Source organism: Triturus cristatus, chromosome 1_2 (genome assembly GCF_964204655.1).
Source record: "Triturus cristatus chromosome 1_2, aTriCri1.1, whole genome shotgun sequence".
Classification (NCBI taxonomy): domain Eukaryota; kingdom Metazoa; phylum Chordata; class Amphibia; order Caudata; family Salamandridae; genus Triturus; species Triturus cristatus.
The window spans coordinates 185,629,831-185,657,455 of NC_140580.1; the positions used below are offsets into that span (position 1 = coordinate 185,629,831).

A 27,625-nucleotide genomic window follows, 5' to 3' on the forward strand; every position below is an offset into this window, starting at 1 on the left:
GCTGCGTCATCAACATACAGAGCAGATCTTGGCTCATATGCGGAAGGTTAGAGCTGTCTCTTGGAATGGCCATCGTATCTCAATTTCTCAGGACTTTGCCAGGGACACGGTGATGAGGAGGAAGGGCTTTCTTAATCTTCGGAAGCGTTTGTCTGAGATGAATATCCCCTTCTCCTTTGCTGGTCCCTCAAAATTCCGCATTACTTTCAAAGGTCGTGTCAGAATTTTCGACGAACCTGTGGATTTGGCCTCGTTTTTGGATAATCAAATGGAGTTGCAGATGGATCTTCAAACGGGGGCTTCACATGTTCCTGGTTCTTCTGGCACCTGATGCGGCTATACATAATCCATTGTTTTTTGTCTTTGTCAGATCTATTAGTCTAGCTGCTTTTAGATCTGCGCGGTGGTCTTTTTGTCCATTGGTTTTGTCGTATTTCTGTCGTTTCTTGGTGCTCCCCTATTATCGTTATGGTGTTTTGGTCTTTAGTGTTGTTAGTTTTACTGTATAAACCTTTTAATTTTTTGTGATAGCATCTCATGTTGGCTTGACTTCACTCCTGTTCGCGTGTCGTCCTGTTACTCCTTGCCTCCCCAGTTTGTCTTTCGACGTATTAGGTCATGGTCCTTTTCCTTTCCCGTTGTTTGTCTTCGGTATGTGCGTCGACTTTTGTAGTGAAATTTGGTTTATCTTATCCTTTTGTGGTCGGTCTTTTTGCTTCATGGTTGTTTTTTTTTGTTATTTCGTATTTTATGGAGTTGGTCATTGTCTTTTTCTTTGCTTTATCAACGTGTTGCTGTATGGTTTGTCTAGGTGTTTTAATCATATCTGTTTACTAGGTATTTATTTATGACTATATTTAGAGTTAATATGGGTCATTCGGTGAGCAGTCTATATATCGACTTTTTAATATCGAGGGACATAAATATCGAGTCAAAAATATCGAATGTCCAAAATATCGAAATAGCTAATATCGATGTGAAAAATATCGTTTTTTTTTTTTACTTATATGTCGATGTAAGTAATATCGTTCGTAATAATATCGACATGTGAAAATATCGTTATTGTGTAATATGAGAAATATTTATATTGTTTTAGGGGCGGGATGTTGGGTTATAGGGGATAAGGGTGGGGAGTGTTTTAAAAAAGTTAATTTATTTTTGTAATATATTGTAAAATTTAATTATAAAATTTAATTTAAAATGTGAAATGTATATTTAATTTTAGGAGCGGGATGTTGGTTTATAGGGGATAAGGGTGGGAAGTGTTTTAAATTTTTTTATATATTTGTAAATGTTTTTAAATAATTTTCTAGAAATTCTAAATTAAATTTAGAATTTTATAAAAAAATTTAGGAGCGGGATGTTGGTTTATAGGGGATAAGGGTGGGAAGTGTATTAAAAATGTTTATATATTGTTAGAATTTTTTTGAAATTTATTTAGAAATTGTAAATTTAATTTAGAATTTTAGAAATCATTTTAGGAGCGGGATGTTGGTTTATAGGGGATAAGGGTGGGAAGTGTTTTAAAAATGTTTATATATTATTTAATTAAAAAAAAAAAAAAAATTGAAATTGTAATTTAAAATTTGCATTTTAAATAAAATTTTAGGAGCGGGATGTTGGTTTATAGGGGATAAGGGTGGGAAGTTTTTTAAAAATTTGTATATATTATTTAATTTAAAAAAAAAAAAAAATTTAGAAATTGTAAATTAAAATTTGCATTTTAAATAAAATTTTAGGAGCGGGATGTTGGTTTATAGGGGATAAGGGTGGGAAGTGTTTTAAAGATGTTTATATATTATTTAATTTTAAAATAAAAAAAAATTTAGAAATTGTAAATTAAAATTTGCATTTTAAATAAAATTTTAGGAGCGGGATGTTGGTTTATAGGGGATAAGGGTGGGAAGTTTATAAATATTTGTTAATTTTTTATTAAAAATATTTATAAATAGGAAATAAATTTTCGATTTTTACAAATATATTTCGGAGTGGGATGTTGGTTGATAGGGGATAAGGGTGGGAAGTGTTGTAAAAATGTTTATATATCTGTTAATTTTTTAACAAATTAATTTAGAAATTTTATTATTTTTTTAGAATGTTACAAATAATTTTAGGAGCGGAATGTTGGGTTATAGGGGATAAGGGTGGGAAGTTAATTTAACATGTTTATATATTGTTACTTTAAAAAATATTAATATTTAGAAAATTTAAATTTATTTTTAAATTTAACTAATCCCATAATTAAATATAGATTTCAGTCAGAGTATTAAATTAATTAAGTTCACTGTCCAGCACTTATTTTAATTTAATATAGAATGGAGTGGGAATAGTAAATTAATTTAGTTCAGTGTCCAGCACCTACCCTAATTTAATATAGGTTGAAGTGAGAATAGTAAATTAATTAAGTTCATTGTCCAGCACTTATCTTAATTAAATATAGAGTGGAGTGGGAATAGTAAATTAATTAAGTTCATTGTCCAGCACCTACTGTAATTTAATATAGTTTGGATTGAGAATAGTAAATTAATAAGTTCAGTGTCCAGCACTTTTCTTAATTAAATATAGATTGGAGTGGGAATAGTAAATGAATTCAGTTCAGTGTCCAGCACATACTCTAATTAAATATAGGTTGGAGTGAGAATAGTAAATTAATTAAGTTCAGTGTCCAGCACTTATTTTAATTTAATATAGACTGGAGTGGGAATAGTAAATTAATTTAGTTCATTGTCCAGCACCTACTGTAATTTAATATATTTTGGAGTGAGAATAGTAAATTAATTAAGTTCAGTGTCCAGCACTTATCTTAATTAAATATAGATTGGAGTGGGAATAGTAAATTAATTAAGTTCAGTGTCCAGCACTTATTTTAATTTAATATAGACTGGAGTGGGAATAGTAAATTAATTTAGTTCAGTGTCCAGCACCTACCCTAATTTAATATAGGTTGGAGTGAGAATAGTAAATTAATTAAGTTCAGTGTCCAGCACTTATCTAAATTAAATATAGAGTGGAGTGGGAATAGTAAATTAATTTAGTTCATTGTCCAGCACCTACTGTAATTTAATATAGTTTGGAGTGAGAATAGTAAATTAATTAAGTTCAGTGTCCAGCACTTATCTTAATTAAATATAGATTGGAGTGGGAATAGTAAATGAATTCAGTTCAGTGTCCAGCACATACTCTAATTAAATATAGGTTGGAGTGAGAATAGTAAATTAATTAAGTTCAGTGTCCAGCACTTATTTTAATTTAATATAGACTGGAGTGGGAATAGTAAATTAATTTAGTTCAGTGTCCAGCACCTACCCTAATTTAATATAGGTTGGAGTGAGAATAGTAAATTAATTAAGTTCAGTGTCCAGCACTTATCTTAATTAAATATAGAGTGGAGTGGGAATTGTAAATTAATTAAGTTCATTGTCCAGCACCTACTGTAATTTAATATAGTTTGGAGTGAGAATAGTAAATTAATTAAGTTCAGTGTCCAGCACTTATCTTAATTAAATATAGATTGGAGTGGGAATAGTAAATGAATTCAGTTCAGTGTCCAGCACATACTCTAATTAAATATAGGTTGGAGTGAGAATAGTAAATTAATTAAGTTCAGTGTCCAGCACTTATTTTAATTTAATATAGACTGGAGTGGGAATAGTAAATTAATTTAGTTCAGTGTCCAGCATCTACCCTAATTTAATATAGGTTGGAGTGAGAATAGTAAATTAATTAAGTTCAGTGTCCAGCACTTATCTTAATTAAATATATAGTGGAGTGGGAATAGTAAATTAATTAAGTTCATTGTCCAGCACCTACTGTAATTTAATATAGTTTGGAGTGAGAATAGTAAATTAATTAAGTTCAGTGTCCAGCACTTATCTTAATTAAATATAGATTGGAGTGGGAATAGTAAATGAATTCAGTTCAGTGTCCAGCACATACTCTAATTAAATATAGGTTGGAGTGAGAATAGTAAATTAATTAAGTTCAGTGTCCAGCACTTATTTTAATTTAATATAGACTGGAGTGGGAATAGTAAATTAATTTAGTTCAGTGTTCAGCACCTACCCTAATTTAATATAGGTTGGAGTGAGAATAGTAAATTAATTAAGTTCAGTGTCCAGCACTTATCTTAATTAAATATAGAGTGGAGTGGGAATAGTAAATTAATTTAGTTCAGTGTCCAGCACCTACCCTAATTAAATATAGGTTGGAGTGAGAATAGTAAATTAATTAAGTTCAGTGTCCAGCACTTATTTTAATTTAATATAGACTGGAGTGGGAATAGTAAATTAATTTAGTTCAGTGTCCAGCACCTACCCTAATTTAATATAGGTTGGAGTGAGAATAGTAAATTAATTAAGTTTAGTGTCCAGCACTTATCTTAATTAAATATAGAGTGGAGTGGGAATAGTAAATTAATTAAGTTCATTGTCCAGCACCTACTGTAATTTAATATAGTTTGGAGTGAGAATAGTAAATTAATTAAGTTCAGTGTCCAGCACTTATTTTAATTTAATATAGACTGGAGTGGAAATAGTAAATTAATTTAGTTCAGTGTCCAGCACCTACCCTAATTTAATATAGGTTGGAGTGAGAATAGTAAATTAATTAAGTTTAGTGTCCAGCACTTATCTTAATTAAATATAGAGTGGAGTGGGAATAGTAAATTAATTAAGTTCATTGTCCAGCACCTACTGTAATTTAATATAGTTTGGAGTGAGAATAGTAAATTAATTAAGTTCAGTGTCCAGCACTTATCTTAATTAAATATAGATTGGAGTGGGAATAGTAAATGAATTCAGTTCAGTGTCCAGCACATACTCTAATTAAATATAGGTTGGAGTGAGAATAGTAAATTAATTAAGTTCAGTGTCCAGCACTTATTTTAATTTAATATAGACTGGAGTGGGAATAGTAAATTAATTTAGTTCAGTGTCCAGCATCTACCCTAATTTAATATAGGTTGGAGTGAGAATAGTAAATTAATTAAGTTCAGTGTCCAGCACTTATCTTAATTAAATATAGAGTGGAGTGGGAATAGTAAATTAATTTAGTTCAGTGTCCAGCACCTACCCTAATTAAATATAGGTTGGAGTGAGAATAGTAAATTAATTAAGTTCAGTATGTAGTGGGAGTAGTATGTTAATTAAGTTTGGTAAATAGCAAATATTAGAATTAATTATAGAGTTGAATAAGAATAGTTAAATTTATTGGATTTAATTGACAAAAAATCTGTAGATTTTAGTTTGGGTTGGATAAAACATAGAAGTTATATCAGAATGCAAATTCCAAATTATTTTTAAATTAAATAGTAGATAGGAAAATAATATTTATTTTATAGTTGTTGGAATGTATATTCATTCGAGAGAAAATTTTGTTTATTATTACGCATATTTTAATAATTACATCATTGCAATAAACATGTCTGATATATACCATACGAACTGTCTAAAGCTATCGACCTATTACCTAGATTGAACTCTGGGTCCTGCCGATTTCGTCATACTACCCCCCGTTTTGACGTGTAAATATTTCTTATTGTTGAAACTCGCCTTGAAAATCCCATGTTTGTGCGAAATGCATTGGCTGCGGATCTGGTCTCACTAAATCTTGGAATAAAGGAATTCAAGCAAATACTCAACTACTGTGTGGATTCGAAACACAAAAGTTTATTTTGACATTAATTTACATTTCTTCCAATATGTTGCCTCTCATACTTGTGGATAATTGTTGTCTTGGTGGTCATTTGAGCAGCTGACCATTTGAGGTGGGCAATATTATCGTTACTGATAAAGTGAGAAGTCCAGGCTGAGCATTCACCTAAAACCGTGCTGCTTTAATTTTCAAACTTCCTATGTTTGTTTGGTTCTTTTATTTTGTAACCGCTCGCTGTTGTTTTGGGTTATTTTGGTCGAATCCAGGTCGCGGTTCGGAGCTGTTTCGCGTTTGAGAAGGTAAGAGTTATTTGCTTTATTATTAAATAGTTTTAAGTGTTTTGTGGAAGTAGTTATGTTGTAATAAGTGTGTATTGATTGATGTTTTAGAAGTTAGGGTGTTAGTAATAGTTTGTATACGGTTTTATAATTAACGTTGTGTTCCGTGTTTGTTGCTTTGTTAGTGTTTTGGTATTTCGGTGTGTTAAAGTTTTATAGTGTTTGAATAACGTTTGTAGTGAGGTTTGTACGTGCGTTTTGTGTGTTTGTGGGTGGGTGGGAATGTTTGTTTCTGTTTTGTAGGTTTTACGGAGAAGATATTTTCGTCGGTTTCAAACACCTTATTTTTTTAAAGGAAGTGTGTATTAGTTGTGTTTACTAATGTTTATTTAACACTTCCTTTATTGTTCGGGTTTCCAGGAGCGGTTATTTACCTTTTTTATATTTTTCGGGATTTTTATGGTTAATGGATAGTCATTTTTTGGATAACTATGGATTTTGAACTCCCTGGATTTATTTGGAAGGAATGTTATTATCCCATTGGAGATACTACACAGGTAAGTTCATTTAAATATTTTTATTGTTGGTGGCGAAACCTTATATATTTAATATTGTTGTTGTGTACTTGGTTTGTTTAATTATGTTGTCTAAATATATGTCCATATAATTCATGTATATATTTTAGACCACATAATTAAATATGTGATATAATAAAGTGGATTATTTATGTTGTGATAGTTGTTTTAGTAGAATTGTGGGTTAATATTTAGAAAAGGGTTTAGAAGAGAGTTTGAGCTATTATATTTAAGTACTCAAGTCCTCTTGTGGATGGGTATAGCTGTACCTGTTGTTGTAGGTAATTATACATTTGAGTAGTTTGTCTAGACTGTTTTGGTTTTAATTGTAGGACAGATTGTTGCATTCTTAATTCTTGGAAACTTTGTTCCTTTTGTATGGCAATTAGTAGTTTTTGTAGTGTTGGAGTTGTTCTCCCAGTAGAAGTTAGGAATGCATTATGCCAGCCCTCGACGGCGTTGTTAGTTTTGGCTTGTTGGTTGAGTGTACTTACATATACATTCCACCAAAGTATTTGGAACTTGGGCTGACGTCTATGGCCTGATCTGTGCAGTCTCCCCACCCAGGTATCTTCAAAATAATCTAACAGGGGAGATAACTTTACTTCATTTTGTTTGTAGAATGGACTTTCTAATAAAAGATTGTAATGTTCTGCAACATCTGTGGTTGGTATATAAGCTAGGGCTGTTAGAAGTTTTATTTGATGTGCAAAACTTATGTTAGTGGCGTATTCTACACTTAGTGAAGATTTTTGTAAATGTCTCCATATACATTGGTTAAGATGGAAGTAACATCCTTGGATAGCTGTATGGGGGTACAGTTTTAGAATGGAATTTATCATGGCTTGCTCAAAGTCTATGATAATTGTTTGAGGGTAAAAATCATTAGATTCTTGTTTTACTTTTCCTAGCATTTCATTATATGTTGTGTTTTGTTTGTTAGGTAATAGTGCATAAATTAAAGGTATGGAAGTGTTGTGATATTGACCGTGTATTGTGTAAAGCTGATAGAATGGTTTTGGGCATATTGTAAAGGTGCCATCCATCATCCATGTTTGGCATTGTTGCAGTTTAGTTATATTGTTTGCAGTAGCAAACATTATGATTCTTTTTTCTGGGCTTTTGTTATCAAAAAAAATAAAAGGTTCATTATTGTGGGTGATACTTAATTCTGGTGGAATGATGATCTCTTGAAAAGTTTTAGGGGATGGTATAGTTGTCGTGGTTGCTTTTTTGGTCCTAGCAATAGTTCTTTTTATAGAAGCAATTGATGGTAATTGGCCTCTTGCTTCTTTGGGCACTCTAGGTAATAGTTCTTTTAGGATTACACTTGTAGCAGTTTGTGAACCTGTGCTTAATTCTTTGATATTTTCAAGAGTTGATCTGACTTCTATTTCAGAGAGATTGGGTGGATGGTTATGCTCTCTTGTATATAGTACAGTTGTTTCTCTTGTTGTTGCTCGGCCGTAGCATTTGTTAGAATAATATTTAGTACACTTCCAGTTCACTTTTCGGTCCGTCTGCTTTTCTTGGGTGTATGTGTAACCCATGTAACACAATAGGAATTTTCCTTTCTGCGAAGTTATAAATTGGGCTTCTTCTGTCATCGTGATGTGTTACAATTCTGGAAAAAATGTATATGAAAATATATGCTATAGTACTTTATATCTTTATATGAAATTAGCAAAAAAGCATTTTTTTATATATACTTACCAAGTCTTTTTTGTTGTATTTGAATGAAGATGTTGTTTGTCGCAAAAATGTTGTTTAGTTGATTTAGTCTCTGAAAGTTAAATAACATTTATTGTTGTGGTTGGTTTAGTTTTTTAAGTGGGGTGGTATTGCTGTTTGGTATAGACTATATTTTTATTGAAGAAACTTATTTTATTGTTTTACAAATTAACAATTCAAAAAACATTCCCCCACCTTCATCTGTCCCGGAAGTACCACACATTTATCATCAAGACCAATTATTCAGGAGAATGAACAACCTTTCCACCCAGTTCTCTACCCCCCCCTCCCCCACCACATGTCAATGTACCCCCGTCTCCTACCCCTCTTACTATGTGCCCCTCCTGCCTAATAAATAAGATGCAGTAGCCTAACCTCTCACTAAGCAAACAGAGCCTACCCTCATGCCCAGTGGTATAGACTATAGGTGTTAATTTATACAGGTTTTTTACAATTTAAAAAAGAGAACATGGATTTGTTTAGGGGTTTAGGATGTTTTGGGGTTTGAGTAGGATTTAATTAATATTTTATAAAGTATTTTGATAGTATAGTTACTTTTTAGTGAGTCTTTTCTGGCAATCTTCAATATTTTCTTTAGCTGTTTGGAGTAATATCTGTAGTGGAAACATAAAGAGATGGAATATATAAGTTAGTTATTTATTTGAGTAAAGATAAATTAGTGTTTTAGTTTAATTTGGCAGTTTAGTTAGAAAAGAATATTTACTTACGTTTTTAGAATAGTAATAGGATGTAGGTTTCTTCTGTTTAGTAGAGCTTCTTCTTCGTTCAATGCTTTGGTTTAAGGCACCGTGGAACACTTGTTTTAATTGGTTTATATAGTGGTTTCAAATTGTTTCTTGAATGTTATTGGTTGTTTTCTGTATGTGGCTTTTCTATTGGATGGTTTGAATTTTTTTTAGTTAATTGGTTTCCTTTTATGGAAAATGCTAAGTAAGAGTATATTTAGTTTTAAAGGAGGAGAGTTTTAAATTATTATATATAAAAAGATTGTTTATAATGTGTACTAATTTTATTTAAATGTGTTCGAAATGCCAATGTGATCATTATTTTAGTTTTTTTTTATTATGTTGTTAAATATAGAGATCGCTATAAATGTTATGTTTATGTTTAAGTAGAATCTCATTTGAAAATGTATGTTTTGGTAAAATATTGTCTTTATGTTGTTGAAAGTATTGGTTTTATTAGTATTAGAATTGTCGATATATTTTAAAAAACGATATTATTGATGTCTATATTTTGGTTATCGATATTTGTGACATGTGTCATATTTATTAACTTATGTCGATATTTAGTATTTCGATATTAATGTGTGCGATATTTGTGTGATCGATATAATTGTATTACGATATTGTAGTGTCGATATTAGTGTAGTTTTTTAAATAAGTATACAAAGTCGATATTTTTGATGTCGATATATTTGTTGCGATATTTGTGTAGTTCGATAATGTGTCTGTCGATAATATGTCAGAGATCCGGGTCATTCATATAGTTGCTAGTTATACCTTCTTTATTGATTTTTTCATTGAGTGATTTGATTACATTGTGTTATTAATTGTCTTTTTCGAGTAGGTTAGTTTTTATAGATGCTTTGTACTTGATAGATCTATGCCTCTCTTACCTACATGCCCACTTACTTAGGCAAGTATACTTATTCTGCCAGTTTGGGTGTATATGGCTTTATTTACTCATGGCCAGTTGTCTATAAGTTTGTATATAGATTTTACATATTTATATGTAGTATTAGATCTCTTATTTAGCTACCATAGGGATTCACTGACTGCTATATTGATAGGATGCTATATACCGTTTTTTATTATGTTTCACTTATTGTTCCATATTGTATCATATAGTATGCTTTAGTTTGTATTTCTTCTTTTCTCTGCATTATGGTCCTTTTTCTCTTGATGGAGTCCGTTTTGGTCTGGTTCTACCTAATAGTAATGTTATCTTTTAGTTCACTTTCCATCAGCTCTTATTGCCTGAACGTGCTTTCTTTTTCTCTCTTTCCTGCTCTTACCGTTCTCTATGATTCATTTTAATTGTTATATATATATTAACTTGGTCAAACGTGTTGCCTTTATAGTCTCTCATTTCGCTTTATTTCTAAAAAGTTATAATTAATTCCAGCTCTTAGTTTTTAGATAGTTTTCTTTTAAAATGTATAATCAGCTATGCACTGTTCTGGGGCTTTTTATGCTGTTGTTGTTATTTCTCCTGTTGGCCCCTCGCTCTTTTTCCCATGTCCCCCCTTGTATGAATTTGGTCTTTTTCAGACCTGCCGGATGGGCCCTTCTCTCTCTCTTTTTCTGTTTTCTTTTGCTTTCTTTTTCCTCTTCTTTCCTTTTTTCTTTTCGGATTTCCTCTTTGGTCTCACCCTGTTTTGTGTTGGCTGTTGATGTCTGCTGGTTAGCTCTCCTGGTTGTTGCGCTCCATTTGTCACATATGGAATATCTTTTTTTCCTGATAATGGTTCTATGTCTGGACTAAATATACTTTCCCTTAATGTTAAAGGGTTAAATCATCCAGTCAAAAGGTCAAAGATTTTGGACTACTGTAAATCTCTTTCTTCGGATCTCGTCCTTTTTCAGGAGACAAAGCTCTCTGCCAAGGAGGCGTTGTTTCTGAAGAAAGAGTCGGTCTTTGATGTCGCTTGTTCAGATGCTTGTGGTAAAAGGAATGGGGTAATTACCTTAGTTTCTAAACACTCTGGGTTATCTATCGTTTCCTCTGAACAGGATACAGAGGGTCGTTGGTTACTAGCTAAGGTGTCCAATGGTAATGCTGTCTTATTTGTCATGAATATTTATGCCCCCAACAAGGATGACCCGTCCTTTTGGAATGCGATCACCAAAAAGCTCGAGGATACCCCTCACTCTGGCAATCTTATTGTAGGTGGTGATTTTAACTTGCCAATGGACCTTATCTTGGATAGGAATTCTGCCTTTAACTTTCGTCCCCCTAAAGCTCACAAACAAATGACTAATATGTGCTCTCTTACCCATCTTCAGGATGTTTGGCGTCTTCATAATCCCACTGGTAGTGACTTTTCCTTTTTTTCTTCCCCTCATTCCTCCTTTTCACGCATTGATTATCTTTTGGTTCACTCTTCTCTGGTTCAATTTTCTTCCTCTCCGCTTATTCACCCTATTTTAGTTTCTGATCACGCCGCAGTGACATTTACTCTTACGTCCTTTGTCCCTAGGGCTCGAGCTCGTTCGTGGAGACTCAACACAGAAATTTTACATGATGAGTCCTTGGTGCGAGAGTTTTCCAATGGCATTGAGACTTTTTTTACTGAGAATGTTGGGTCAGTCAGTTCCCCTGTTGTTCTCTGGGACTCTTTTAAATGTACTTTCCGTGGTCAGGTCATTAAATGTATGTCAAGGAGAAACGCAGCCATTAAAAAGGAACTCACGGACTTAGCAGATGAGATCAAACGTCAGGAATCCCTTTTTCGACACTCTCAGGACAAGACCTGCCTCCAGTCTATTAAGAACTTAAAGTATTCATACAATACTATAGTCACTAAGAGAGCTCATATTGGCCTGCAGGCTCAGAAATCTAAGAGACTGCTGTTAAAAAATCGTGCGGGCAAGATTCTTGCAGCCACTTTAAAGTTCCAGGAATCTTCTTGTAATACTTTCCAAATTCCTTCTATTACTGACCAGTCTGGTACGAAAAAATTTCAAACTGCAGAAATCCTTGAGGTTTTCCGTGATTTTTATAATAATTTATATACCCCATCGGCTCAAGCTTCTTTTGAACAATGTCAGGAGTTCTTGAAGTCGGTTCCTTTGAAAGTCGTTTCGGAGGTAGATAATCAATCATTAAATTGCCCGATTACTTCTGATGAAATCATTTCCGCGATTAAAGCTACTCGGTCTGGTAAAGCTCCTGGTCCTGATGGTTATCCTATTGCGTTTTATAAAACCTTTATTCCCGTGCTTGTCCCGAAACTCCAATCCGTTTTTGATGCTTTTATTAAGGATGGTTCTGTGTCTGGTTCCGCGGCTGATGCTACTATTGTAGTTATCCCCAAAGAAGGGAAGGATCACGCAGATCCCAAAAATTTCCGTCCCATTTCCCTTCTTAACATGGAAGCCAAGATCTTTGCTAAAATTTTAGCTAAACGCTTAGAGTCCTTTATTCCTCAATTGGTTCATCCCTCCCAAACAGGTTTCATAAAAGGGCGTCTTGCACGGGATAATATTCGTACTTTTTGTCATATTCTTGGTGCCGCTAAACGATCTAATCTTCCGGCGGCTGCCTTGGCCCTTGATGCTGAAAAGGCCTTTGATAAGGTATCTTGGCCTTTTTTAAGAGCTGTTCTATGTGCACATAATCTTGGTGATTCCTTTATTCGTATGGTTATGTCTCTTTATTCCCGACCTAGGGCTAATATACGGGTGAATGGTGCTACGTCTTCCTTTTTTAACCTTTGTCAGGGCACTAGACAAGGGTGTCCTTTGTCCCCTCTCTTATTTTTGTTGTCCATTGATCCTCTCCTTAGAATGATTGACTCGCATCCAGATATTAAGGGGTTCTCTTTTGGGTCTCATCAGATAAAAACAGCTGCATATGCAGATGATGTTCTCATTTTTTCTGATGATATTGAACTGGCCATCCCTGCTATTTCGGATACGATTGCTCTTTTTTCAAAAGTTTCAGGTTACACTCTGAACAAAGATAAGACAGAGATGTTTCCTTTAAATGCTTACTGCTTCTCCTCTCATATGGGTTCGGCTGGCTTTAAATGGCAATCTAAACAGCTAAAATATCTGGGTATCTATTTTTGTTCCACCCTATATGCTACGGCTACTTATAATGAATCCCAAACTATTCTTAAGGTGAGACGTCTTTTAGAAAATTGGTCTCCGAAACATATTTCTTGGTGGGGCCGTATGCAGACTCTTAAAATGATGATTACTCCTATTATTAATTTTGTTTCCTCTATGCTTCCAGTAAGGCTTTCTGATTCCTTCTTTCATGAACTTGATTTGCTTACTTCTAAATTTTTATGGAATGATAGAAGGGCCAGGATTGCTTATAAATTTTTACGGAAATCTTATGATATGGGAGGCTGTAATTTTCCTGATTGGGGGAAGTATCAAACTGCTTTTCTGGCGTCCCAGGGTGCCCTTTGGTTTTCTTCTCCATCTATTCATGTTCCAGCATGGTTGACAATAGAACAGGAATTGGCCTCCCCACTGCCGACTGCATCTTTTTTAACCACAAACACCCTTTCTATTCCATTCTCTCGCTCTATTATTTTAGACACGATTGCTGCGGTTCGTAAGGTTGATAAGAGAGTGGCAATTCCATTACATAAAACTAGATGGTCGTCTATTTGGCGCAATTCTAAAATCAAAATTAATATTGACCCTGAGTTGATGTCTTACTGGGCTGGGAAGGGTGTCTCACTTGTTAAACATCTTTATGATTCCAACAATGATCCTTCCCCTTTCTCATCCCTTGCTCAACAATTCTCTCTATCTAATTTGGATTTTTATACTTTTCTTAAGATTAAGGTTGCACTTGCTAAAGTCCACCTTCATCCTTCTTCCCCTATGATTACGCTTTTTCAGCTTTGGATCAGGACTGGCCATGTTGCGTCTCGGATTTACAAATTTTTATCGTCCTCTACACTCCCTTCCCAAACTGTCACACAGCAAAAATGGGTACATCATTTTGATCATAGTGTTACTGCTCATATCTCTTCTGATACCTGGCAAGATATTGGTAAATTTTCTCTTCGTAACAAAATTGCCCCCTCTCTAACACAGTCTAAATTTTTCTCTATTAATCTTCTTCACTGGACTCCCATTCGTCTATATTCACTTAATCTCAAAGAAGACAATTTGTGCTGGAGCTGTGGGCTTCTACCAGGCGATTTTCAACATATGTTCCTTGATTGTTCCCTTCTCCAACCCTTCTGGGATTTAGTTCACAAACACCTCATGCTCATCTTTAACATCAAATTCCATCTGTCTTTTCCATTAATTCTTTTGGGTCCGTTGGCGGCCCCAGTCCCTTTGCCCTTAGATCCCATGGAGTTACAGTTGTTGGACCTCTTATTAACTATTGCAGTCAAAGTAATTCTCATGGAGTGGAAATCCTTTTCGTCCGTCTCTTACCATACTTGGTGGGCTTGGGTTTCCTTTCTACGAAGTGCTCATACGTCAGTGGACCATGCTCATCTTTCTCCTTCTATTTCCTCTGGTGTTTGGAAAGCCTTAGACTCGTACATGGAGTTGGCCTCTGAAGGGTTGGTGGAGCAATATCCCTTTGATTTGTCTGGTTAGTGTTGTCTTGTGTGTTGGGCGATTCCTCTGGAAATCCTCTCCTCTTCCTTTTCTTCTCTCTGTCTCTCTTTTTCTTTCCTCCTTTCTTTCCTACTCTTTCCGTCTTTTCTTTTTTCCTTTCTTCTCTTTCCTCTTCTCCCTAATTTGCCATCTGTGGGTGATACTTTTGATATATATCTTTGCCAGATATCATTTTGGGTCTTCCCTTCTTAAGTAATTTATTTATCTGATGTCTGTAGATTAATGAATGACAATGATTTGTTCTCCTATTAATTAATTCTACATTAATGTATCTATTACCTTATTGGCCGATATCAATTGTATCACTTTGGCTTGTATCTTATGTTTCATATTTGCGCTTTTAAAATAATAAAATTCTTTTGAAATCAAAGAATACGTTGGACTAGGGCACGCTCCTGACACTATGGTTGTGGTACCAAAGTTGCGTTGATTGTACTCCAGTTAGCTGCAGTCACTTGACCACTTTACATCTGTTCTATTGCATTACTTTCAACCTCCAGATATTCTGACTGGTAAACAAAGTTTTTCATGTTTTTATAATATTCTGTATCTATCTTATTCCAGAGCGTAAGTGTGAAATGTAGTTTTAGGTACTTGTGGAAATGTAAGCTAAAGCACTGTCTGTTGTAGTAGAATCTGATGTGTATCATATAGCAAGATGATTAATTTTTTTGGGTTGATTGATTTGAAAATTCTTAACGTCGGCTGGCTGAAAAATGCACGCTATTGTGTTTAGGGCTTGAGTACGGATGTGCATAGGGATGGCCTTTGTGTACATTGGCATGATGGGTAAAAAACAATGGACTGGAATATGGCTCGTGTGATTGCCAGTAGCTGAGATTAATTTAAGCATTCCATCTATCACCAAGTTCTTGTTGCTACCTTAAGTGCGCCAAGTATGCCTAGACGTGCATACTGTGCTGACTGTGCAATAGGACTTGAGATGCACCCCACTGGTGTGGTCCAAATAGGATGAAACTGGTCTGCGGTTGCTTGTGTTCCCATTTGGAGAGGGCCAAGTTTTGTGTTTGGAGATGGGCTCCTCCCATGAGCAGCAAGGTTAGTGCTGATATGCAGAAGATGGTCCTCTGTCTAGATTGGCACAGTGAGTGAAATGTAATAGACTGGAAGGTGGTTTCTGTCTCTGGGTGTGGGTGACAGTTGGACTTTGTGTTTCCCCCCTAGATAGCCACACCCAATTGGGAGCTTAGGTGTTTACTAGAGGGGCCAACGCTGGCAAGGCAAGAGAGGGGTGCTGGGCCCAACCCCACTTACACTTGAATAGGCTTTGTCTTGTCTCCACACAAAGGGCTACATATTCCCTGTATTCTAACTGGATCCAGGGCCAAGAAGGCAGGGCACCTGTGTAGTTCCAGGGCATGCCTCTAGAAGCTTCTCCCCACTTCAAAGGCACAAATGAGTATAAATACTGGGCCTCCAACGCTAACTCTTCAGTACACTTTTAGACTTGCTGATACTCTGGCAGTCATTTCGGCAGCCCAGCAGTCCTTCTTCCTGGCAATCTCCAGGGCTGCTGCTCTGAAGGAACTGTGAACCTGGTGTGCTGACCTTCTGTCTTCTCCTTTCTTGCCTGGCTGAAAGGGACTTGACCTGCATCTCTAGAGCCCAAAACCGAGAGTGACTCCAAGAGCTAGTTGAACGGCCTCTTGATCTGAAGCCTCAGGGACATAAAAGACTTCCAACAACCTTGCCTCTGCACCTTTGCTCTACCACCAGTAAGCCTACCCTGCAAAGTAGTGCCACAATAGTCCTGGACCCTTGGAAGTAGACTTGAAGTGTTCTGCCAGCCTCTGTGGATCCAGCGGAACCGGAGCATCTCCTCTGCCCAGCGGCGCAACCCCAAGCTGAATGTTCACATTACGGCTGCTGCATTGATTGGACCCAGCACAAAGACCCCCATCACCTCTGCAGTCTGCAACACCGTTGGAACCACCTCTGGACACTGCATAATTGGCGTAGGCCCTCGCATCTCTCTTCAATAGCTGCCCCAATGACAGCACCTCCATACTCTGCTTTGCCACCTCTCAGCTCCTCAGAACCGGTGCATCACCCTGACTGCACTGCATCCTTGATGACAGACTTCGCATTGCAAGCCCCATCGATGGGATTCTCATCGACGAAGCAGGTCCTCACATCACTGCCTCGCTGCATCTCAGAACTGATGATCAATCCGCTGCTTAACGCATCTTTGACGCGGATCCTCGCAATGCTCCACAAACCAGTATTTAAAATACTGTCCTCAGCAGGCCTCCCTTGGTCTCTGTAGTCGGGTCACACTAAATCACTACTGGCCTGAACTGGTGACTATGTCCCAGTCTGGCGTGACCAGATATGCACAGTTGGTGCTTTTGCTTTTTTTGCACTATTTTCACTCAGATCTTTAATACTGAATATCTCTGGTTCTACTGATTGGATTTTTGTCATTTTGGTCTTGTTTTATTTTTCTAATTTGATGCGGGATCCTTTTTTGTAGCGTTTTCAGTTTATTTCTCCCTGAAGTTTTCTACAAATAATTTACATTGCCTTTAAGTTAAGCCTGACTACTCTGTTCCAAGCTACAAGAGGGTTGAGCACAGGTAAATTTAGGGTTGGCTTGTGCCTCACCCTGTTTAGTATTGTGGTTGATTCTTGACCAATAATCACACCCCAGTCAAGCAGCAACCCAATTTCTCACATAGGCCATACCCTGCCCAAAACACAACTTTACTTTAGGGTGGGGATGTAGCAGAGACAAAATCTCCTCCCGCCTGGGTGGGAGTGGAGTAATGTAACTGGCTCCTGCCAGCGCCCAGTATGGTGCTGGTTGGGGAGCTGGTAGGGGGTCCAGGGCCCTCCTTTGCCCCCCACCGAATACCATGTTGGTGCATTGGGTGGGCACCAGGGTACCCACTGCATAAAAAATGCTGTCTCCTGCCACACTGACAATGACCGCCTGCTGGGGAGTCAGCAGGGGCAGCAAGGGTCTATGCGCTCACCCAGTGACCCAACTTAAAAACAATGCCCTTTTAACTTATATTCTTTGGAGCCTTATGGTGCCCCTAGAAGGGGCATGGACACCACCAACCATTGTTAATGTTTTGTGGGGCTGCATGGAGAGTGCAGCAGCCCCCAGCAACTTTTATAAATGAATACTATCTCCTGGGTCATTGAATCCATAATTTCAGGAGAGCTTACCATATTTTTTAAACCACTCAGAGGTGGAGATCTATGCTCTTCAGATGGAGTGCAGAATCCTCTAATGGTTAGTTCTATAGTTGTGCCTTAAACTATGTTTAAAAAAAATAACATGTCTGAGTATCTTTTAAAGCATTATTCAAAATATTTTATGACAATCACATTTATTAAAACTTGCAATGTGTGAATTTATGAAACATATATTTAATTATAGGTATTGGTGACTTTTAGACCTCAGAAAGGCTCCAGGAAGGGGCAGCACACCCCCCTCTCCTTTTTAAAATAGTGCAGGCCTTTATAAATGGGGGCCACAAGGCCAAAATTGGCTCTTTGAGGTGGGCCCTGCACATGCCCCCTCCCCAAATCTTCACATATGTTTTGATCGCTGGACCCTGACCACCCGCAGGTCTCTTTAATTAAAAAAAAAACATCAAAAAAACAGGGTGACCAGTTTTTTTTTTATTTTTAACCACCACAATGCCATGGCATCAGTTGTTTTCAGTTTTGGCTCCAACACAACTGCTCCCCACACAAGGGTAAGGGTGGCAGGGCATCCCTACCTTGACCCCTTATAGTCACTTTAAATTTAAAAAAAAACATTTTAAGGAATGGGGACCTAGTGTTCAAGTCCTGTAAGGGCTGTTGCAACATTTGTTCTAATGTTGCAGATATGCTAATCAGAGTGCTCACCCCCACCGGACCTTCACTCCTGTCAGAGAAATGTGGCTGAAGGGGGGAAGGAAGCCCCCTCAACCAATCAGAATGCTCTACTTTTTTGAAGTTGTTCTTATAAATTAGCTCAAGAGCCCTGCAAACCCAACCATCTAGTTATACAAATATTTTTGAACCAGTATTTAAAAAAACAAAAAAAAATATTTTAACCAAATTACACAAAGCAAGCTTTCTAGAACAAGATACAGCTTCCTAATACATTTTGTGTGATTCCGTTCAGACTTTTTTGATACCAACATTGTGCATGGCAGGCGCACATTAATGAATTCCAATCAGGCAGTCAGCAGAGCATGCATTATTGATTTCGTGGTATGGTGCCAACTTTAGCACTTTCTTGAGAGATCGCAATGGAACAGAACAGGTAGATGTGACTGATTGAATTTGTGCTAGAAAGGAAAGCGCCTTATCAAATTTGAACACCATGTTTTAAAAAAAATCAATTTGTGGCTGGGGCTGGTGTGTCCAGTTCCGATGTCCAACAACTGTGTAACCAAGGGGACTTGTTGTCCTCAAAGAACAGGCTCAACGATTACCAGAGTTGAGTTTTTAACAAATCTATCATCCAGTCTACAACCACAACAAGGCACCTTTTGAAAGTCTCAAGAAACACTACCTTCATTTTTTGAAAGGACATTATCAATGAAACATTGTCTGTATATATTACCTTGAGATTCACAGTTCTCTAAAATCTGGCAAGGGGAGCTATATAGATCGAAAATTGTATGGGGTATAAGGCAGAGCACTAAGGCACATCTTATCTCAGAGGGTTTTGCAGTTGAGGTTAATTTTTTGATAATAATTTAAAGCTTCCTTTTAAATCTTCTTGGTAGAATCATCATAATGTTTTCATCATTTTTTCTCCAAATGCTTGTAATGGCTTTTCTCCACCCTAAGGTCTGCAGTAAACCATAGAGAAATGGGTGTTATTCAGTTAGAGGGGCCCTTTTGGAACGGGACAATTTGGTTTGTGGCAATGGTTAGGCATTTCTTGGTAGCCTTAACATTGGCTTCCATGTTTCTCTTCTTTGCTTTTTGAGCTGAGGTAAGTACACCCTGTTAGAGTACCTCATCAGTAGAAAAACACTGCATTTTTGTACATACTGCTGCTGAAACCATCGTAAGATGCCCAGTGTGTCCTATTTTGCCCATAGTCCTTAACAGAAAAATGAATTTCATTGAATGCTGAATCCCAGAGACTCTCTTGCCTGTATGGATGCTCATATGCTGTCATGAGTGTGAGTCTTTTATCTGGTTTCAGGAACCACCCGTGCATGTTCATGATACAGCATTCATTGTTGAATCCATTAAACCCCCCCCCCCGAACCTGGGTCTCACATGATATTATGGGTGGTGGCATAACTGGAGGTAGTCTTGCTTTTCATGATTGGTGGCATAAAGAGATGAGCTTAAGAATAGTTTACTAAGAGCCCCCATTATCTAAAGGCATTTGCACCCATATCCAACTAGAGAAAGTCCCCACTCACCAGGATGCTCATGTCAAGGGCACTTCAGTATATGACAGGTTTAGGTTCCCACAGCATTTGTTCTCCCCAGGTGTTCCAATTGTGGTATAAGGAAGTGAAAGGTGTCTGTGGCACTGCAGACACCTCCAGCACCGTGGACAATAAATGCGGCACAATAAGTCACTGTATACATTTTTTTCATTAGGTTTCCAAATACGACATATAATCAATTATTCGTAATTGCATTCGGTTTTTAAAAAAATGTTCACAGGAATAAAATCTATGGCACAAATATTTAAAAGTGTCATAACTGATGCACCTGTAAAACCTTTTTCACTTAACATACATTGTAATTAAATTCTAAAATGATAAATTGGATCTTTCTGAAATTAGTTAACTATCCTGCTAATGGCAAGAATATCCTACCCCTCTACCCAAGTATCATATGTGGGTGCAAGTATTCTCTGAGACCCTAGCACTTCTATCTAAGCCTTATAACCATCTTTTCCCAGGCTGGCCCAGGTTAGAATGTATCACGGGTTTGCCTGTTTTAACAGGGGTAAGGCATTTTTAATGGGCATGAGTTATATGTAGAGGCGTTAGGAGACCATTTGGACCCCACACTGGTAAAAGGTAACTGTAATATAGTTGAATTGTTGCTAAACATTCCAAAGATATTGTCCTATTTATTAGAATAATTTTATAATCTGGATTTTAAGGTAGTTTATTGAGGGAATAATGAATATTTGGTTTTAAGTACTCATTTTTATTGGAAGGTATTTAAAGTTTTTATGGTACAGGTAGATATCAATAGCAAAGAAAATGAGGCAATGGAAACACTGGAGCTTAGATTTTGGGCAGCGCAGCATATTGTCTGACTAATGCGGTTGTCAATAGACTAATTGTCCACCTATTTAATTTCAGTGCGCCTAGTGAGTCTTAAATTCTTAAAGGAATTATTCCCCATTGGTCCAAAAGCCGCTTGGGAATATCAGACAGCAAATAGAATGCATAAGAAATAATCAGCACCATGAGTGAGACACTCCTAGAGAGTCACAGGCACAAAAATGTAACATGGTGCACCCCATTTGGTTAAACTTCTAGGATTGTGGGTCCATGTTGTTGTGAGGGTACATTGATTTTGGAGGATATTATATTATGCACTTAAGGACATTCTTGGGATATGTGAACGCACTTTTAACTTTCGGTTACTCTTATGTATTGTATGGTTTTATTGCACTGCCACTTTTATGATTATTTGACCAAAATAAAGTATTTTTAAATGAGTGAAAACTATAAATGACATAATATGATCAAAGCAGTCATTATCAATACATTCATTGCTTGATCTTTCACGGTTGATGCTTTTGATTCTTGAAGACGTAGACTGTTCTGAAGCACGAAGCAGTGGCTTCGGTATTGTCCTCTTGACATTAATATTAAAAATAGGTTTGAAGTAGTACTTGTGTGTATTGTGAAGTTTGGCACATATCCATAAAATATATGTGATAGGCTCATTATAAGAAAAACACAGGAATTTTCTGAGTTTTTCTAAGAGCCTTCAGATTGTTCCAGAAGTATATGTTGGAGATGAAATCTATTAAAAGACCTATAAATGTAGGTTGTATGTTGGAACTATGAGTTCCTCAATGATGACTCCCTAAACCATGCGGTCTGTACTACAACCCCGTCTCAACAACAATTATTTTCACCACTCATTCTTTTACCACAAATTTTCATGATAAAGGAATGCATGGTAACCCACCCCTTAAAACAGACACAACCCCCCAAAGCCCTAATAACTAACACTAACCCCTCCCACCCCCTAAAAACGAACACTAACCCCTCCACCCCCTAAAATCTATAGGTGACCCCACCCCTTAAAAACGAATACAAACCCCCTCACTCTCTTAAAACTGACTTCAGTCCCTCCCACCCCATAAAAATGTACACAAACCGCTCCCATCCCCTAAAAATGATCACAAACCCCCAAACCCTAAAAACTAATACCAACCCCCACCCCCTTAAAACTAATTCAAACACTCCCACCCCCTAAAAGCCAACACAAACCCCTCACACCCCTAAAAACGATCATGACCTCCCCAACCCCTAAAAACTAATACGAGCCCCCGCCCCCTAAAAACTAACACAAATCCCCCACCCCTTTAAATCTACCCCGAACCCCACCCAACCCTTAAAAAGACTAACACCCAAACCTCCCTCCCTACCCCCGAAGCCCTCTTACTTCTCCTGTTCTTCCGACGCTCCTCAGGACTGCCCATCCAGAGCACTAGACCATCTTGGCCTGAAGCACGCACATGCGTGGTTCAGGCTAAGTCGTCGTTAGTGCAAGTCATTGTTTGGCTTGCGTGACTCCGGAACTTGTTGTTTGAGAGGATGTTCCCCCATAAATATATGCTCCAGTCCAAATATACTTGGCTTTACTATACTATAGAAAGACAGCGTATAGTCTATAATTTTACATTTCAGATTTGTATCCATATCAATCTTAAATTGACTAATTTTTATAATTATTTTATTAGCAATTTGTTCTGCTCATCTTCATGAGGATGAAAAGTGTTGTTAATTCATATTCCTTCGGGGTCACAGCTAAATGGTGTTGTGGTAGTGTCTGTTCCCTGGAAAATAAAAAAATAAAAATGTAATTAGTTATTTTTTGTTGTGTTCCTATCAGAGATGAAACAGTCACAGACGTTAATGGTGTTTAATGCAGACATCATAGAGCCTTGAGTACTAACCTTAATCTGGAGTCATGTTTTGAAGATTTTAATTTCAATATGCTTTGCATGCAGTTTAAGAAGAGTTTGAGTTTTACGATATCTTGTTTGTTCATATCTATTGCTAGTTTGGTGTTGGCCATGATGGTAGGGCTGATGGCTCCTCCTCCATATTTCTTAAAGAGACATTTAATTTTTACCACAATATTTGGACGTAGGTTTATGAGATGACAGCTATGAATTGACCAATTTCACTTTTTGTTCATTTCAATACCAAGATAGGGATAGTTTTCTACAATATTGAGACTTTTTTGTTCCTGTAGCCAATCATATTTCGATGCACAGTTGCCAGAACATATATTCTTTTTCCCAAAATGTATTTTTTTACTTGTTTCAGTTATTGTAAATTTGTAATCTGGCTAACTGATAGTGCAAACTATTTTTAGTTATTGATAGGACCACATTTTCTGTGTATGTTAGGTGGGTAAATAAAGTGTGGCCAAGCTTTGGTATGTCATCATCTTTCTGCTCTAATGTTCCATAGAGATCTGCAATATTTAAGGCCAAGATAAGTCATCCTAAAATGCATTTTTGACTTAAATAATTATTTGTTTTTATTATTGGGGTTAGGCCTCTTCACTTACAGTTTGATTGGCACCCAGGTAAAAATTTGATTTTCCATTATGAGCTGCAGAAGAATTGAATCAATTCTCTATTTTAAAAAAACAAAAATTACCAGAGTTTGATTCTACAGACGCTATCAAAAGCTGCTGAATAGTCTATAAAGCAGGCAAACAGTTTGTATTCCTTTGTAGTAGAGCTTTATTTCCTATGCTGTTCAAGGCTATTGTGTTGTCAAGCATTTAATAGCGTAATCTGAAGCCTTTCTGATGTAATTTTATTATTTATCAACTGCCCAGTACGACAAGAATTCTAGGAGATGTTTAGCGAAGATATTCTCTTCTGTATCTATTAATGTGGCCAATTTGTAGCTTGGTGGTTCTGATTTGGCTCCTCACTTATAGAGCAGATGCATTATAAACTCTTTCCAAAAGGGTGTCAAAGGGCCTATCTGAATATTGTTAATAAATTAGGATGTAAAAAAACAGGTGTAACATTATGATACATTACTTTAATATGGTAAATAGGTATACCGTTTGAGCCAGGTGCACAGGATAATTCACTGATTCTTATTAGTTCTAGGCGTGGGTGAAATTTTAATTACACCGGATTAATAGGAGTTTCATATGTATTTATTCATTACTCTTGTGATGCAAAATTAAGTGAATATTCCAGCATAAGGAATTAAGAGTAATTTGAGGCAAAAAAATCCTATTGCGGGAGCACAGAACAACGAACTAAGAGCAGGTATCTGCTGGCTACTGCACTTCGTGTCCAATAGCATTTAGTGCTATTTTTACAAAATGCATCTTCTGTTGCATTTTGCACTAGGAAAATTGTGCTTAATACTGGATTATGCTTCTTGTGTAAATATATACAATTGCAAGTCATTTTGTGGTAATCAGGAGTCATTATGCTAGAGAGAATTACGCCAGTTACGCCCACCACTTATTAGTTTACTATGCCTTCTTGATTAGCATCATAAGTGGTTGATCTACTTCTTGGGAAAGTGTTCTGATAATAATCCAAGACTCCATATACGTCCATGGAAAATGCTTCCTGGTTGTCCTAACTGATTTTGTAGTCACATTTCTTCTTATCTATGCAAATGCCATCATATTGGGTTTTTCTCCTACAGAAGGTTGTGGCTCGCTGAGGCTTTTACATTGCATCTCTGTTCCTGGGGGATCTGTTACTTTCCAAAACTCTGCAGAACTTTATCTAGACTTTACTAGGATTTACTAGCTGCTCATGATTTAGTTATTTTGCAGTGCTATAGCAGACACTGCCAGGCACCATCCATTTACATCCATAACATTATATTATGCTTATTGTGGTGCCGAAGCCTCCATGGAAGTCCACCCTTTGCAGCTGTTCCATGCAATAGAGAAATGTTCATCTTACATCTTAGTACTCACTATTAAAAACGAGGAAGATCCACTGGAGTAATTCAAGGATCATTGCTGCCTGTGCTTAAGTTTCAAGCTGTGACTCCAACTTCCTTTAAAAACAAACTAAACCCAAACATTTAAAAATATGAAATGATTCTGCATTGTATTTAATAATCAGATAATTCTAATTATGTAAAAGCCAAATTGTGGCATCTTGTTCGACTGTAAGTGTTCTTGGTGAAATTAAAATGTAATTAAAACACCATTCGATAGGACTGCCGCTTTACTTAGAGCAGAAAATATATATTTTTTGTTTTGGAAATCCTACTGTGCTACATATCAGGAAGCAAATTCCACTTCAACCCAACTATTAAAACTGCTTCTTATATCAATTAAATCTTCCCTCTCTACCTTTATTTAAGGAATCAGCCAAATTGAGACACAAAAACACCTACCGGTTCTGTAGATACATGAAAGTCGCATTAGTGCCTCCTTGTGTTTAATACTTACATTCGTTATTAGTTGGGCCTTGCACCTTTCGCTAAGCAGCCTTTACAACCCACTCACCCACCAGATTTGATTTGATTTGATTTATAGACTTGTAAAGCGCACGTATGCCCAAGGGCGTCTTGGCGCTGGAGTACTGATATTTTGGCGGCCATGGAAATATTGGCGTTTCAGTTGGCGAATAACCATGTTTTCAATAGTCTTCTAAATGCCATGAGTGACGTGCTGTTGTTTATTTGAATCGGTAGAAGGTTCCAGGTCTTTGCTGTCCCTAATAGGAAGCTTCTGCCCTCCCCCAATGAGCCTGCTTTTACCTGGGGATTGACAGTAATTGAGAGTGACCTGACCTTAGATTTCTGGTTGGTGTATATCTTCTGAGGTGTGTTCTCAGATACAGAGGTCCTTTACCCTGTAGGGCCTTATATGCTAGGCATTGTGACTTAAATGTAATTCTCTTTTCCACTGGGAGCCAGTGGAGGTCTCTCAGCCAGTGAGAAATTGGTTCATATTTGGGGATGTCCAGAATTAATCTCGCTGCTGCATTCTGCATTCGCTGAAGCTTCAGTAGGAGTTGAGACTGTAATCCCACATATAGGGTATTGCCGTAGTCCAGTCTCGAAAGTGCCAATGCTGTGATCAGTGTTTTTAATGCATCCCTGGGGATGAAAGGGCGGATTTTCCTGATCATTTTTAAGATACCCCAGAAGGTGGACGCAAGCTTGTTGATCTGACCTTCAAATGTCAGTCTTCCGTCAAATTCCACCCCTAGGTTTCTAACCTTCGGGACCGGAGTTGGGCATTCGCCCATCTCAGCCGGCTACCATCTTGGGGACCAGAAAGAGGTATTTGCCCCTAGTAGCAGTACCTCCGTTTTTTCGCCGTTCAATTTAAGGCAGTTAGTCTGCATCCAAGTGTTTATCTGTGACATACAGATATTAAATCGATCGGCGGTCTCTTCGATGTTATTTGAGACTGATACCACCACCTGGGTGTCATCGGCATATAATATCACAGAGAAACCACATTGCCTGATGATCGCTGCCAGAGGGGCCATATATATATTAAAATGTGTGGGGCTCAGGGTTGCTGAAATCTGCCCAGACCACCACCATTTGACTTCGATATGATGGAGTGAAGATATTGAACAGAAAGTTAACAGAAAATAACAAACTTTCTAAAATTCAGACACTTTATTCATTACATATTTTAACCCCACAGCATATTCATACCTACTGTGTACTAGTGACTGGCTGAGCAAAAACTAAACATACTGTTACACAGTGTTCAATGTAGCATAAAATTTGTCTTAGCGTCTGATTTCCATGTTTTATTGTGGACTTGAGAAAGGAAACTAGATGTCCTTTGCCCTGCAGGGGTCCCTGAGCTGCACCCCTCCCCATACCCCCAGCACCTTGAGACCCTCACGGCTGAATAGTCGTGCTTTACAAGCCACTGATTGGAAGCTGAAACTCGGATGTGAGGAACCCAAAAAGGTGTTCTGTTGCCATTTCTTTAATTTTTCAGAATTTTCAGAAATGTACCACATTGGTCATCCTTGGCTTAAACCAAATTATAATTAATTTGTATTGCCCAAATGTGTTCTGTTTCTGAAAGAATATTAAGACACATTGCGGGAAATAACCACAGTATAAAAATGACTAGTGACTACAGCAATCCTAATAGTAAGGCATCTTGGTTTTGATGCTCATACACTTCAGTGGGTTCTTTTGTGGGGTTTTGTGAAGCTCTGAAAACCTTGTGTTTTGTATTTTCTTCATGCTATTCTGTAAAACCGATTTAATTTCCTTTAAGGACCACGGCCAACATCTGATTCACTGTTTCTGAATAGGAGTCTTATTATCATCTTCTAAACTATTCATCACGTTTCACACTTTTCTTCCTTTGGTTACACTTTGGGAAGCCCTGTGACCAGGGAAACTATGGGGCAGATTTATGTTTCCTGGCGCATCCCTGCAAATCAGCAGGGATGCGCCAGGAAAGATGCGTCACGCAAGTTTACCCTTGCGCCACCACAGATGCGCCGCATTTACAATGCAGCGCATCGTGGCGCAAGGATAAACAGATGCGTGACGCATCTGATGGCGTAAGGGTGGCGCATTTCTGGAGTCGCGTCGCAAGCACAACGCAACTCCAGCAATGTTTAGGGGCTGCCCATACCTAACATGCTGCGTCATGCCTTACGCCTGCTTCAAGCAGGCGCAAGGTTTTGACGCAGCAGCGTCGGAAAAGTGACTGAGTGAAATCTTGTAGATTTCACTGCGTCACTTTTCCGAGGCTTTTTCCGATGGAACGCCCACCCTGCATACATTAAACCTGACGCAGGTTTAATGTAGCGCAGGGCTTTACAACGTGACGCATCTCCCTAGATGCGTCACGT

At 37.2% G+C, this 27,625-nt stretch overlaps 1 protein-coding gene and 1 long non-coding RNA gene across 3 annotated transcripts in view; one reads left to right on the forward strand and one right to left on the reverse strand.

Moving 5' to 3' along the window:
• Positions 1–27,625, forward strand: part of LOC146867033 (VPS10 domain-containing receptor SorCS1-like) — a 3,068,338-nt gene that overhangs the window by 1,127,404 nt on the left and 1,913,309 nt on the right. The gene's annotated exons all lie outside the window — the stretch shown is intronic.
• Positions 7,796–8,852, reverse strand: LOC146867034 (uncharacterized). The gene is made up of 3 exons (XR_014966056.1): positions 8,792–8,852; positions 8,219–8,288; positions 7,796–8,129 (listed from the first exon to the last, which is right to left on the reverse strand). It is a non-coding gene; the product is annotated as an uncharacterized LOC146867034 (long non-coding RNA).